The sequence below is a fragment of the Chelonia mydas genome, chromosome 11, assembly GCF_015237465.2.
Source record: "Chelonia mydas isolate rCheMyd1 chromosome 11, rCheMyd1.pri.v2, whole genome shotgun sequence".
NCBI classification, from domain to species: Eukaryota; Metazoa; Chordata; order Testudines; family Cheloniidae; genus Chelonia; species Chelonia mydas.
The window spans coordinates 53,048,572-53,063,019 of NC_051251.2; the positions used below are offsets into that span (position 1 = coordinate 53,048,572).

General features: G+C 41.4%; 1 long non-coding RNA gene across 1 annotated transcript; it reads left to right on the top strand.

Annotated features, from left to right (window-relative positions):
- Window positions 1-7,742: 7,742 nt before the first annotated feature.
- Window positions 7,743-14,144, top strand: LOC122462339. The gene is made up of 3 exons (XR_006284826.1): window positions 7,743-7,860; window positions 8,774-8,906; window positions 9,542-14,144. It is a non-coding gene; the product is annotated as an uncharacterized LOC122462339 (long non-coding RNA).
- Window positions 14,145-14,448: the final 304 nt, after the last annotated feature.

The window sequence follows — 14,448 nt, forward strand, 5'->3', positions numbered from 1 at the left end:
TGCAATTTCATAAATATTACTTGCACAATGCTTCTTAGTAAATTCAAGATATTCTATTCCCCCCCCCGCCACATAAAGCAATGGCAGAAAAATCTCTAAATGTCCCTTAAAATGACAAAATATAGTTTCAAATAATTCTCATTCTAGCAACAACCACTTGCCGTTTGTAACCTGGGGATACCATTATTTCCTGTGACAGTCACACACACTATCCAGTAGACATTTTTCTCTCTAAAGCTGTCTTTACGCAATACATTTAGAAAGTGTCCAGCTAGAGCTTTTTTTGAGGCGGGGGGGGGGAAGGGGGGGCAGGCATTGCTAATCATGGAGAGAGTTGCTTTCTTGTGACACCAAACAAGGAACTTGATCATCCCTGTATGTACCCGCACCCCCCCCCCCCCGCCGCCCGCTGCCGCCTTGCTTCCTCTTCAGAGCTTTTACTTGGAACAGTGGTGTCCAACCTTTTCAGCCTAAGGGCCAAACACATTATTTCCAAAAAGTAAAAGGGCCACAATCAATACTTTGAGGCAGATTCAGTGACCCATTTTGCTCCATTTGTGTCATTCAGGTAGGGCAAAGGAAGTAGAATCCACCTGCAAGTCTCCTGCTGGAAAGACTTTCGACGTTGGGGAGTCCCCATTTGCTGTAGAACCAGGGTATTTGGCTCCTGTGCTTCCCTCCTTCCCAGGACTTCTTGTGTAAGGAGCACACTGAAGCGGGGAGGGGGGGGAATGGCTGGGTCACACTGACTACTACCACCACTGGGGCAAGTCAGAGGGGATGCCCTAAGTCGCACCAGGGCAGAGAATCAAGTAGTCCTACTTTCTCAGTTGGTTCCGTCTGAAGCAGCTGCAGGAAGGAAGGGACACCTGCTGCTTAGAGAAGCTCTCCCTGCTCACAACAGGCTGCAGTCGGGCGGTGCCCCCTTCTCCTTTGTGAGGGGGCCGATTAAAACATATACATTTAGAAATTCCAGGATACCGCTCAGGGAGCATGTTCTTTATTCATAATCACACACACATTCTCTTTTTAATTAAATCTATCCAAGAGGGCCATCATTTGCAGCCTACAGAGCAAGTGGTTCATGGGTAACAGGTTGGTCACTCCTGGCTTAAACATTAGTTGTCATTTTTCAGAAAGTTCCTTGTTGAAACTCTCACATACTAGATCATCTTTTGTGTTCTTTCTCCCTGCTTCCAAATTCACAATGCCTCACAGAGGGCCCTTTAAAATACTGTCACACTTTCCCCCCAGGCCTCTGCATGCTTTGCTAAAAGCATATATGTTTATGTATTTCATTCCCTTTTTGGAATGAAATGCTCATCAAACATTTAAGAATAATGTCATAGTTATTCTTATCTCCTCCTTCAATGGAGACAAATGGTATCTAAATATTTTCAGATTCACTCCCCATTGCATAAACTAATGAGCAGACCATCTTGCTGCTCTGTTAAGCCTAGCTGTAGTTCAGAATCTGGTGAATTGCTCAGTCCACTCAAGTCATTCAGGGGGATTGTCAAGTTGAAAATCTCCTAGAGGGTTGAATTTCTTCTGGTTTGTGTCCCTCTTATTTACAGTGGTTCATAATGGTATGGTAACTGCTAAGAATCAGAGAATGATCACTTTCTTCTAACAATGAACAAGGAACTTTATTACAATAAGGAATGCAAGATTCCCCCTGCCCTCATATTACTTTATCCCTTTGCCTCTTTCTAGAACTTATCCAGTCCCACATCTGCTTGGCTTCTTACTGAAATTTTAAAGAAACTGTGCGCATCTCTCACAGACTCTTAACAATTAATGGTGTATAATGCATCTGTCTGAAACAAAAACTCTTCATGACATCTCCATAAACATTTCATATTGCTTATAGCAATAAGTGCTCTAGGAAGTTTGCACCAGCTACTCCCTCATGGGCAGAAATACGCCAGCTTTGTAGTTTTCAACACTGTATTGCCTTGGGATTTAGTGCAGCAGACATACGTTTTAAAGTTACATAAAATAAATATTTTATGCCACTGAAGCAAATTAGCTTTCTAATTAAATGTATTTGCACTTGCTAAGTAGTACTCAGGACAAAAAAAATTGCTTGTATTTGCATTTTAAAGTTTGAAAAAAAAGTAATATTATACTTGAGAACCATGGTAAAATTATTTTCCAAAGAATGATGTATAAAGGTATTATTTGTAGGTAATTACTTAAAGTATGCTTTATAATTAAGATACTGGAGTTTCCTTCACCCCTCCACACCTCCTCATATTCTAATGTGTATAGAATGGGAATTCAATAATGTAAAAATAATACCCATAAGTCAATGGTAGATCTATTTTGATCACTTCTGAATGTGAGCAGGTGAATATCATGCAAAACTATATTACAAGAGATGATGTGATGGCTACGTTATCTGTGAATCGTGTTTTTTGCGCCTTCAGATTTTGTCTGCTTGCTCCATATTTTTGCACGCGTCCTACTGCAGGGATCAGAGCATGAAAAATACCCTTGGCAGAAGAGTTGAGAGGGTTAACAATACAACGATGATGACGATGGGGGGGCAAATAAAGACGGGTACCCACTCCATCACTTCCAAGATATTGTTAGGTGAAAGTTAACCTTTAAACAATATTCATATGTATGTAAATTCGTATTAATTCCAGGCTTCACTTTCCATCTTTTTTAAAGAAACTGAATTACATCATAGAAGGTTGAGATGGAAAATGATCTTTCGGCCAATTAGTTTGTTTCCCTGCTAGTGTAGAATTATTCCCGACTAGAAGTGGGCAGGAAACAGTTTTCCTGTTGCAGAAATATTTTTGATGTTTCAAATTTTTTTCCTGTTCCACATTGAGCAGAACCTGAAACCTCTCCATTTTTTATTTTTGCAAAAAATAAGTGTGTGTGCGCGCATCAAGAATGCCAAAATAGCTTAGTCCAGTGTCAGAGCACACCCCGGGCTGGGGAATCCCAATCTTAAGTCCTTGATCTGCCTGATACAGAACCACCCCTGCATCAAGCAGAACAGGAACTTGAACCACGATCTTTGACATCGGAGGCAAGTGTCCCGCCTACTAGCTATTCTGGGGCGCGTGGCGAACACTTGCTCTCTTTCAGGCCCAGGATGGAATTTCTGATCGGAGAGCACGAAAGAGCACAAGTGGGCATTCGACATTGACTTCACTAGGACTGCTCATGCTACAGAGCACAAAATGTGGCTGTGGTTGCAGGATCAAGCCCGTGCTTACCCATCCAATAATGAAATAAACAGTGCAAAAAAAGTACGAAAAATTAACTTCAACATCATTTGAAATCAATATCTTTGAGATGTAAAGCAGACTCTTCATTCATTAGAGTAAAACAAAATTTGGTCTTCACAAAAACACAGAGGTATTCTTAAGGACATTCGAGCTTATGCTTTCATTCATTTTTGGAGTGTAGTCTTCCTCTAGCGATCAGTCGTGTTCATTAATCTATCAGCAAGATCTACATGTATTCTACATTTCATGTAAATCAGTGTATTGTGTGTCTTGCTTGTAGAAGGTCAGAACATATTCGCTGTGCATTTCTACATAAACAGGGAACCCTTTACAGCGATTTTGTATGTGGTGATAGTGTTTAACTCCCTCCAACACAAAGAGTATATGTTTTATTCTTGGTATTAGCAGGACAATAGTCCATTTCCCATCAAGTGATTCTTCACCACTGAAATCAAAGGGAGCTTTGCAGTTGATGTCAGTAGGCCCAGGATCAGACTGCAAGTGTTTACTCTTCTATAACTCACAATGGTACAGTAGCAATCAGTCTAACGCAGCTTTGAGTCACTATTGTATTAATGTATCTTGGGGATGCAGCAGGAGCCTGGTCTAATGGATAGGGCATGGATTCAGGAGAACTGAATTTTATTCTTGACTCTGCCACTGATGTGCTGTCTGACCTAGGACAAGACACTTCACCAGTCTGTGCCTCCAGTCTCCCTTCCTTTGTCTCATGTCTGCTCAAACTGAAAACTTTTCAAGATAGAGAGAGACTCACCTTGGTTTGTGTACAGCATCTAGCTGGGGTTCCCATGCTCAGCTGAGGCCTTTAGAGTCATATCAACACAGCATTTTGGAGTGAAGTGCCTCATCTGTGTTGACAGACTTGGGCTGGCAGGGCTCAAGCTAGCACTCTGAAAATAGCTGTCTAGACAACACTTGGAAGGTGTGGCTTGCTTGTGAGTTTGTGCTCTGAAGCCTAGGGAGGAGGGTGGAATTAGTAATACTCTGATACAAAATATATTGTCTATATGAATTGTAATACTCAATCCCTGGGGGGAAAAGCAAACCAGCCCTCTCCTCCCCCTCCCCCAAAATAACTCCACCAGAAAGTATGCATTAGTGTATGTGTGACATGCCTTTCATTTCACTGACACGAATGATATTTGCCATCATATGCTCCAAAAAATTATTTCGGATAACAAGTTTCTACTCCTTTAAATTCACTTACACATGCTTTTAAAGAAGACAGTCATCTCTATCAGTTTTGTGTATTCCAAAAATATGAGACGCTAAGACAACTGCTATATATAAATTCCATGTTTAGAGGTGTACCCTATCTTTTGAAATTTCAGAATGCTGGTCTGAAGAGAATGGGTACAGCTTTCCTTGACTTAATAAATATGAATAGTGCCAGATTACATCAGTTACACAAAAAGAAAAGGAGTACTTGTGGCACCTTAGAGACTAACCAGTTTATTTGAGCATGAGCTTTCGTGAGCTACAGCTCACTTCATCGGATGCATAGCTATAGCTCACGAAATGCATCGGATGCATAGCTGTAGCTCACGAAAGCTCATGCTCAAATAAACTGGTTAGTCTCTAAGGTGCCACAAGTACTCCTTTTCTTTTTACGAATACAGACTAACACGGCTGTTACTCTGAAACCTATCAGTTACACACCTCATTACACATCACTATTTGGTTTGTGGACTGAAGTTATCCATTCTAAAGTATCTATTTTTCTTCCTCCATTAACTAAATCAGAGCTCCAAATATAAAACCTAGTATCTAGGAGCGCTGCGAATCTGGCGCTCTTTTCACCGCAAAAAAAAGGGTGTGTTTTTACTTTGAGATTGCTAACTTGAGATAGCTTTCTCAATGTAAAATCCCAGTGGAAATAAAGCACAGGTACCTTTTAGCTCAAGACAGACCTCAACTAGCTACATTAAGAGAGAAGTTATCTTGTACAAGTGTGGATGTTTAAGACTACAAGTTATTTCAGCTATCTTAGGTTGACATGAATTAAGAGCAACAGTTTTTCTGCACGTCTTTTTCTGATGGCATAATGTCACTTAATGCTGTGTGTCAATTCCACATGTTTTTAGTAACATCATTCCTGTATATGGGTTTTTTTTCCAGCAACAATAGAAGTCACCTTGGAGATCTAGGGATGTAGGAGACCACCAACGATCCTGGGTTGGATGTGGAGGCTGCAGTCAACTGCTGAAGAGTATAAATATAACCAACTTTTGGTTTTACAGTTTGGGTTTTGTAGCCTTGATTACGACATGTTGAAAAAAGCTGAATCATAAAAGGCAGTTCTGTAGATTTGTTTATGAGATCAGAACTTTTTTTAAAATACGAGCCATACTTTTTTCAGCATTGGCACCACAAAAGGTACATGTGCACATGGACATGCAAAGTGAGTAATTGCATATGCAAATAATTTGTGCATCTAAATTCATTTTTGAGTCAGCATGTTTTATCTACAGAAGCCTTGGGCCAGCTTTCTGAAAACTGGTTCTTATACATGCACCTCAGCCACAATCAAAAGTGAAACCTCCTTTCTGATGACAAATCCAAACAACAAACACAGATCTGAGCTATACTAGTAAAGCTACGCTAATTAAAATCCTTTCATTGTCAAACTACTAAATATACAATGAAATATCCTAACGCTAATTGATTTCTACAGTCCAGCTATGGCTCACTCAATCCTTTTTATTTAACCTTTTCAGGAAGAATGTGGGAATCAATTGTGGAGGAACACAAGAAAAGTAATCACTTGTTTCTAATCTGAGATGATAATCTCAATTTTTCCCTCCAAAGTCCCTTAAAACAGTATTTTCACTTCTCTCTTACTGTCCAACCCCATATCTTTCTGCTAAATTATTTTTTTGCATAGACTGGTGTATTATGTGTTATATGGTAAGAATTTTTTTTTAAAAAATGCACCAGGGCCTTATCCAAAGCCCACTGAAATAAATGGAAAGGCACACACTGACTTCAGTGAGCTTGGGATCATGCCCCTGTCATTAGAAGAATACAACTGCTTGTGATTGCTGGCTGACAGGTTTCTTAAAGATAACAAAATTGCACCTAAACTGTAGTGAACATACCATGCTTTGTGCTTTCATTCATCTCAATTAAACACAACAGCCCTTGCTTCAATCTTAAAAAAAGTTGAATCTTTACTCTGAAGATCAGTTTATGTAGTAAATTGCATGTGCCATATCTAACCCAAGAAAGCTTTTTTAAACTCTGAATCCATGAAAGTTGTGGCAGACTTAGCCTAAGTCTACGCTGGCATGCACTTGAATACTTGATTGTGTAAATGCTCGTGGATGCTCCCCATACATGTGACAGAGATAATAATTTTGTAATCTTCCCATGGAGAAAGGACTGCTTTGACTTACTTTTTCTCAGACAATCAAAGTGTTCTACAACTGTGTTATGTTCCCTTCCCCTTCCTGGACCTAACCGCCCCCCCCCCCATCCCCATCTCCACCTCCACTCCCTTCCACACCAGTATCACACAGCTCCCATTTGTAAGGGGCAGTAAGATGGAGTGGGGGAGGTGTGAGAGAGAGTGAAACTATTTCATCTTCCAAGGGACAAAACCCAGCTGTTGTTAACTTTAGCCAACAATCTAAATTTCGTACAACTGTCCCATCCTCAACCAGGACCTTTCTAACCCATCCCCTCCCTTCTCCCATTTCACACTGCTCCTGGACCATCACTGCCTGACTGCTGGCCAAGAAACGCAGACAGAGGGGAACTGGGATGTGTCCGTAATAATCTGTTTTTAAGAAATAGCTTTAGCCAAATGCATAATAGTGGTTCATCAGAAATCAATAAAACCATTGATTTATAACCGTCTCTTGGTTGGGGACCATTTTGGGGTGGACAGGCATGGAGGCTGGAGTGGGGGAACGATGGAAGAGTTTTAAAACGGCACAGAGCATGAAAATGCAATGCCTTCAGCACGGCAGTTCAAACGCAGAGACATAGCAATGCATGGCATATTATCCAGGGAGGAACAGTCAATGCACCGCACTTCAAATGCCCTTGATCTTTAAATCAGGAATTTAACAGTAGAGCAAGAGGGGATATTGGTAGGGAGGGTGGGGGTCCATTCTAAGTTACCAGCCTTGGGGTTCTGGTTCCTGCTGTGGCTCGGGGTCCTCTTCAGGTTCGCTGGGAGGCGGGGGGGGGGGAAGGTGAGCAGGGGAGGCATGTCCTCAAATGGTTCCCCTGGGTACAGATGCAGAATCACATGCTTCTTGTCCTCTGGGTCTTCCATGGCATTCTTCATGGTCCCTGCTGCCTCCTTGCCCTGGCCTTCATCAGCATCCTGTCAGATAATGAGGCTGGCAGGGTTAAAGAAGGGGTCAGAAGCCACTTCAGGGTTTGTATTCAGAGCCTTGATTGAACCTGGTCAAGCTTCTCATAGAAGAGGCATGTCTGATGACCCCTCCCCCCCAGAATGACTGTTCAAGTCTTTTGCCTTCCTGTACAGGAGCTTCAAGCGTTTGGTGCTTTCCTGGCTCTGGGCCCGAGCCTGCTGAACGTCCACCTGATCCAGCCTCCGGGAAATTTCCCAGTAGAGGTGAATGTTCCTGCTGCTCGGAGTGAAGCCATGGAGGACAGCCTTGAACAGCACTGGTGTGGTCAGTGGGCCAAGCAGCTGTTCTTGGCACAGGATCCATTGTCACTTGCATTGCTCTACGAACAGTGCAGTGGAAAGCTGCTCTGACGTGATCAGCGCAGTCTGCTACCGCTGGTGAAAATGGGGAGACAGAGACCTTTAAAGATTGGGAAAGACTGAAGAAAACGTTTCGGTGCATTGTGGGAATGGATGTGCTAGCCCAACTTGCCCTGTACTTGACTTCAGACACATGCTTCTGGGGTTTAGGTTGGACAATAAGGGGGTTATGACACAACCGTGCACATGTATATATTACAGTCACCATTGTAGGCATACCATTAATGAATGGTTCACAGTGGCAGCACAAAATAAACATACCTCCCTGCACCTACTAAATATTTGTTATGAATTGACCCTAATAAAGACCTTAAGATTTGTAAGGTTTCGGGTGGGAAGCTCTTAATGCTGTAGATCATGCGACCTAATGAGAATGATTGTACAAAATAACATGATAAATCCTCTTAGACAAAAAGTGAGGTGTTCCATGCTTTTAATCCAATTTAGTTTATAGAATGGGAAAGGTTATTTTTTGTCTTTAACAACTTGGGGAAAATAAAATGAATTTTAATTAGGAGATAACTACGGTGAAATTAAAACGAAAGGAAGAAACAATGGTCTGCCAAAGACTAGCTAAACAGAATTCTGATAATTGCATTTCCATTCTTTTACTTGCAAATTAATTTAATGAGTCCAGAGTGTTAATGAAGGATAGATACTAAAGAAAACTTCTCTTTGAGAAGAGCTATATGAAAGCATCTAATGCGTGTGTGCAGAACTTTTCCATTGAAGTGATTGGGTTTTTTCCCCCTTGCAGGCTGTCTCTCTCTTAGGTATTCTAGCATGGACCGACACCTTCCCTGCTTCTTCTTCCCCACAAAATGCTACCTGATCTCCAGAAAACCTCTTGGGGGACAGTACCTTCCCTGGCATGGCTGCCATACCCTCTGGTGGGTAATGTACATCAAGCTAGAAGGGGGAACACAATATTTGGGGTAGCGGTTGTCACAGGTCTCAATGCCAGGGGATGATGGGTGCAGCAGCAAGGGGCTGCAGCAAGGGGAGGAGAAAGGAGGAAAGAAAGAGAAATAGTATCTGACAGGAGTTCACATTCCTAAGCAGGGCTACAGTCAGACAAACAGAATGAGAATCTTTTTGAGTATATTATTTATACATATATACACACCACACACACACTGTGGAGCTGTGTTAGGGGACATGCCAGGTGCTCTCCACTCATCCCTACAAAAGCCACTGCTTAGCCCTCACCAGGACGGAGACTTGTATTTTGGTTCTGCTTTGAAATCAATACTGTGATGGGATTGCCTGAACTTTAGAAGATTAAGATATTTCTAAAAAGAGATTATGTGTACGACATGTCGTGTATTATTAATTTAGGTCTCTTTCTTTTCAGAGAGGAGAGGGAAGTGGCAGCTGCAGGTCTCCTCCTTCTCTCTCTCTTTGGAAGGGAGAGAGAGCTGGGTGGGTGTGTGTGTGAGGGGGGAGGTGGGAGACACCAAATATTTTTGAGGAGAAGAAGTAAATAAGGGACTCCCAGCTGGGACGTGCTTCCTTCTTCCCTCAGGTGCTGCTGCTGAGCCATCTCCTGCCAGAGATATCAAGACCCTAGAAATTCCCTGCTGGACACCAGATACTCCTGCTGCTCCCACTTTGGATTGGATTGCCTGAGGAGCCCTCACTTCACCCCTTTTATAGAATGTGTCGTGTGTCTTGTAGATCTGAGAGATACAAAAACCTCTGTCTCCTTTAGAGTTTAAGACACTGCCCTCAGTAGGTACCAGTTTTTATGGATTTATACATAGGTGAAGGACACATAGAGTCCAAGTACTTGCTTCTCCATCATGATATCAACACTGATATGCAAAGCCAGAAGACTAGCTCCTGATTTATTAAACAGTGTGGGAAGAGAGAGAACACAATACTTTGTGGAGAGCATATTGATTCAGACAATACATAATTAATACAGATTAAATACAATCATAGAAGAGCACTCATGTTGTGCTCCTTGTGCATGACACACAAAGGCAAACTGAAGACCATCGTAACCTGCCCTGTGGCAACATAAAGGTTGAGAAAACTGCTATATATATATATATTTACATAGTGTAAGACCCATACAAATCAAATATGGATCTAAAATAGAGCCCCTTTTTAAAGCATAAAATTACAGGTTGTCCAATCGGGTGACTGCATAGCAACTAGCAGCCGCCTTAGAGAAGCAAAAATAAAGCAGCAGGGAAGAAAGAGATCAGGAGCTGCTTGGAGCATGGATCATCCCTCTTGGGGCTTGGAAAGCGCTCACCCTTCAGTGGGAGGCACTAATGCAAATAAGTGACCAGCAACAAACATATATTGTCTTGAGGACTAGTGCCAGCCCATCAAGGACACCAAAATATGGTTTCTTATGTATTTTGGTTTCCTTTGGCAAAAATATAGAATTTGGCAACGCCTCTGGCCTTGTTACATGGTCAGGTGCATTTTAAATTTGTCGAGAAAGACTTTTCATTACAATCAAGATCTAAATAACAACCAATGTGCATCCTGTCTGAGGGCCTGATCCTGAGAGATGCTCAGCACCCTAAGTTCTCGTGGACTTTACTTTTTCTATTACTATACTGCCATGACTCTACTTGCCCATTTGCTTCACTTCAGCCCTGCTGTTACCATAAGGCCAGGACTATATAAATAGCACGTTGTTTAAAAGTAATGGTGGCTGTCTGAAACTGTGCCCTGTGTACACGTATGGTGCCAACAAGCACTGACCAGCAGAGAAGCAGTCACAATTACTTCTGATAAAAGATGAAGTAACTAGCAGAGCATTATGGCAACACAGCCCTTGACAACTCTGGTACCGGATGTGCAGCTGGCAGCATGCTGCTTGACTTGCTATATTAAATGCCTCCACTAGGGGGAGGATTTTGCCCCAGCAGGAAGAGCATTTTATGCATTTTCAAACTGAAATTTGCATCAAACAGGCTTCAGTTTCTCTTCCTCTCACCATATTTTTAATTAGTAGTGCTCTGCCTTGTCAGTAAGGATAAATCCTACAGTTTGTTAAGATTGCCATCCAAGAATCTCAGCAAACATTAATGGAACAAAACATGTGGTACTGAGAACATAAGAACCATATATGACTTTGAAGGAATGAAGGAAATAAAATATTTTTGGTAGCTCTGCAGCAGCTATACCTAGTGGACATAAAATGCAAGTTGAAATTAATTGGCTCCTCAGTTCAAATAAACTGACAAATGATATCAATCATGTTTATTGCTAATAAATCTTGAGTTAGGTTCACCTGGTGTTTGAGATGACCCTAAAATTCACTTCTGGAGTCTGATAAAAGTGGGTAGGGAACAATTTTTTGTCTGACAAGTGGCTTTGCTTTATTGATTTATTTTACTTTCTTGATCACATAGGATCACACCCAGCAATTCCTGCATTTAACCTATAACTACTCCAATGGGATCAAGCCCCATGCTTTCTCAAGCAGCCAGAGAAGGAAGTTTTAATTAATACATCAGTGTGTTTCTGTAACATTACTCTTCTATGAACATGAAAATGATGTATTAACATTAATATTAATCTCCTCGTAGTACAGTGCCCCTTTGTATGGGTAGCCTCTCTCCTTGCAAGTTTATACTAAGGATGGTCTGTGGAAAAACTTGCCGTGGTGCTGATGTATGCTGCCTATGTTGATCAAAGGAAGTATATAGCTGGATTTATTGAATTTCGCAGCTGCATACTGGTCCATCGCTTAAAGAGGACATTTTGCGTTTTTCCTAATAAAACCTGTATTGCAGAAGCAATGAAATAAACATTTAACCAAGGCAATAACCTGAGCCGCCAAAACGAGAAAAGAAGAAACAGAACATGCAGTACATAACCAGTCAAATTCTGCTCTGGACTACAGTGGGGCAGATTCGTTCACAGCAGTGGCGTTGCATCATTTGAACAGAACAATAAGTCCCCCTGTATCTCTGTAATTTATGTCCTATCATTTCCTTCTAGACAGAGCACCATTCTGGTCCCCAAATATTAGCTTTGTGCAAACCGAGACCTCCACAACTGAGGAGAACAAGGCCATAAATTGGAATCTGATCAATCAAAGCCATGCTCTCCTTATTGCAGGAGTGCAGGATGCTTCTGCCTGGAGTTCACACACATCAAAAATACAGCCTCCCCCCAGACAACTTCACCAAGTCTGCAACCATTTGATATTGCATGTTACTGCCTTGTTTTTAATGCTCCATGGTTTTGCTCCGTTCTATCTCTTGGACTGACCTTCTGTATACTCTTCTCCTGACTGGGGAGGGGGATGCTTAGCTAGAATAAATCCATGCAGCTCCACTGAAGTCAGAGCTTTGTTCATTTACACCAGCTAAGAATTTGCCTCTTTTCTTTCATCCCATGATCTCCCCACCATTGGAGACAAAATCTTCTCCTCTGTAGCTCCTATCACTTGGGCAAGCTTGGCAGCATTTCTGCCTCCCTGCTTCGTTTTCATCTCCTTTCAAATCCTCTCAGCCTAGCCCTCTTAATTTCTTTCTTACTCTGCTATTCTGCCCTACAATATAATTCAGTCCCTGTATAATTTTGTGGTCTGTCAGCCCCTATTTTATTTCAGTTTGCAACTATATAATTCTGTACAAATATCATTTTTTGTACATCTCTCTCTACAGAATAGACACCTTATAACATAAAAGTGTTTTGAGTATATCCCTAGCCAGAGTTCTCTCTTTTAGGTCCTGATTGAAGAAGGCATCCCTATTTCAGAAAGCACGTAAGCATGGCAAGAGGACATGTGCTTAAGTGCTTTCCTAAATATATGTCAGCCTTGAATATAGCCCCAATGTCACCCAAAGAAAAGAAGAGCAGATTAATAAGAGACTTCCGTGGCCCATCTCACAGATAAATAGTAGTAACTCTATGCAGGATGTTACATTATGGCTACAGGAGTAGAAAATTAAAAAAGCAACGGAGAGCTGGGGCTCTGTGAGAGTCACCACGTACAGTTTTAGTACACTTTATCCCATCTGGCTGCTTGTGGAATTCAGCCTATACTCTATCCTACAGAGCTGACACTGCTAGAAAATCAACATCTCAAACCAGGGTGCTGCACTAAATTCAGTCCACATGAGCAGGTGGAGTAACACCTGTTTGCTCCAGGGCTAGGTTTGGCCCCATGGATCCAGTTGGATTAATTCAAAAGCATACAATTCATACATGTTTTCCTTAAACCCGGGGAAGTCCAGAAAAACTAGCCCTGGGAACTAGCTGTGCTCTGGTATTTTTTTTTGGACGGGGAGGGGAAGACACAGTTTCAGCAGTGATATGGTTGTGCTGGTAAACACGGACCGGGCATTACTATAGCCTGAAATGGTTTTCAGCCACAGTTAGGAAATAGTGTGTACCTTCTAAAGAGTAGGTACTAATTGAAAATATTTGTAGATGAAAATATTTTAAGGACTTTTAAAATTTGCTTTTTAAACTTTCTCGAGGTACAGATAGTTTTCCATTGTAGATGGGCCCTCCGTTCCAACCACCCCACAGATTATCATCAGCCTTCACCAGTCATTTTACTGCATTTTGTTATTTGGACCATACTTAGCAACATTTGTTGTGCACAGCTTTATATTTAGCCTGCTAGAGAGTTTGGCTGAAAACACAAATTTGTTTTTCCGTTTTCTTGCAACTATCCGTTCGGAATGATCAGTGAGTAGCAAAACAAGATTATTTAGCCAGGACCAGACAAAATCAAGTTTTGTCTTCTCTTCTGCCGGAAGGGAATGAAGACACCTGCTTGTGCAGGCCCAGCTCTGAAATCCTTTTTGCTTTCATGTGGTTACTGTGCGTGTTCTCTGGAGTATTAAATGAGAAGAATGCATTATAGTTTTAAACTTTGATGCCCCATTAAGATGAATATGCACTTAATGAGCTGAGAAATTACCATTGCTGCTTTTTGTAGTATTGCACAGGACTAGCTAATCAGGACTGGGGTATGTTCTTTGTGTTCTTAACCCACTAGCAATGAAATTTGGAAGAGGATCAGATTCAAACATATGTTTAACACAAACAACAATAAAAGCAGTGAGATGCTACTATTAACGTAGAGTTTCATCTTTTTAATAATTGTAGCAACCACCCTGAGTAGTTCAGAGAGAAACTGGCATAACATTTAATGTGTATTATTTGCAGGCCAGATGTCCCTATCAGGATTGTCAGCATTTTAATGTGTCAAGACAGAAACCAAGAACAACGCTCCCCCCCGAAACCACAGAGTATTTTGAAAAACAAGCAGTTTAGCCTTGGTAATAACACTTCAGCTCTATCAAAACCTTTAATACGGTGATTTAAGCCAGCTGGAATTTAAAATATGTCCTTGTTTCTTAGGTCAGGCTCTATAAGAATAAAGCAATTTCTGGTGACACAACATGAGACGCTAAAGCCAATTATATTCCAGTGTTATTCACT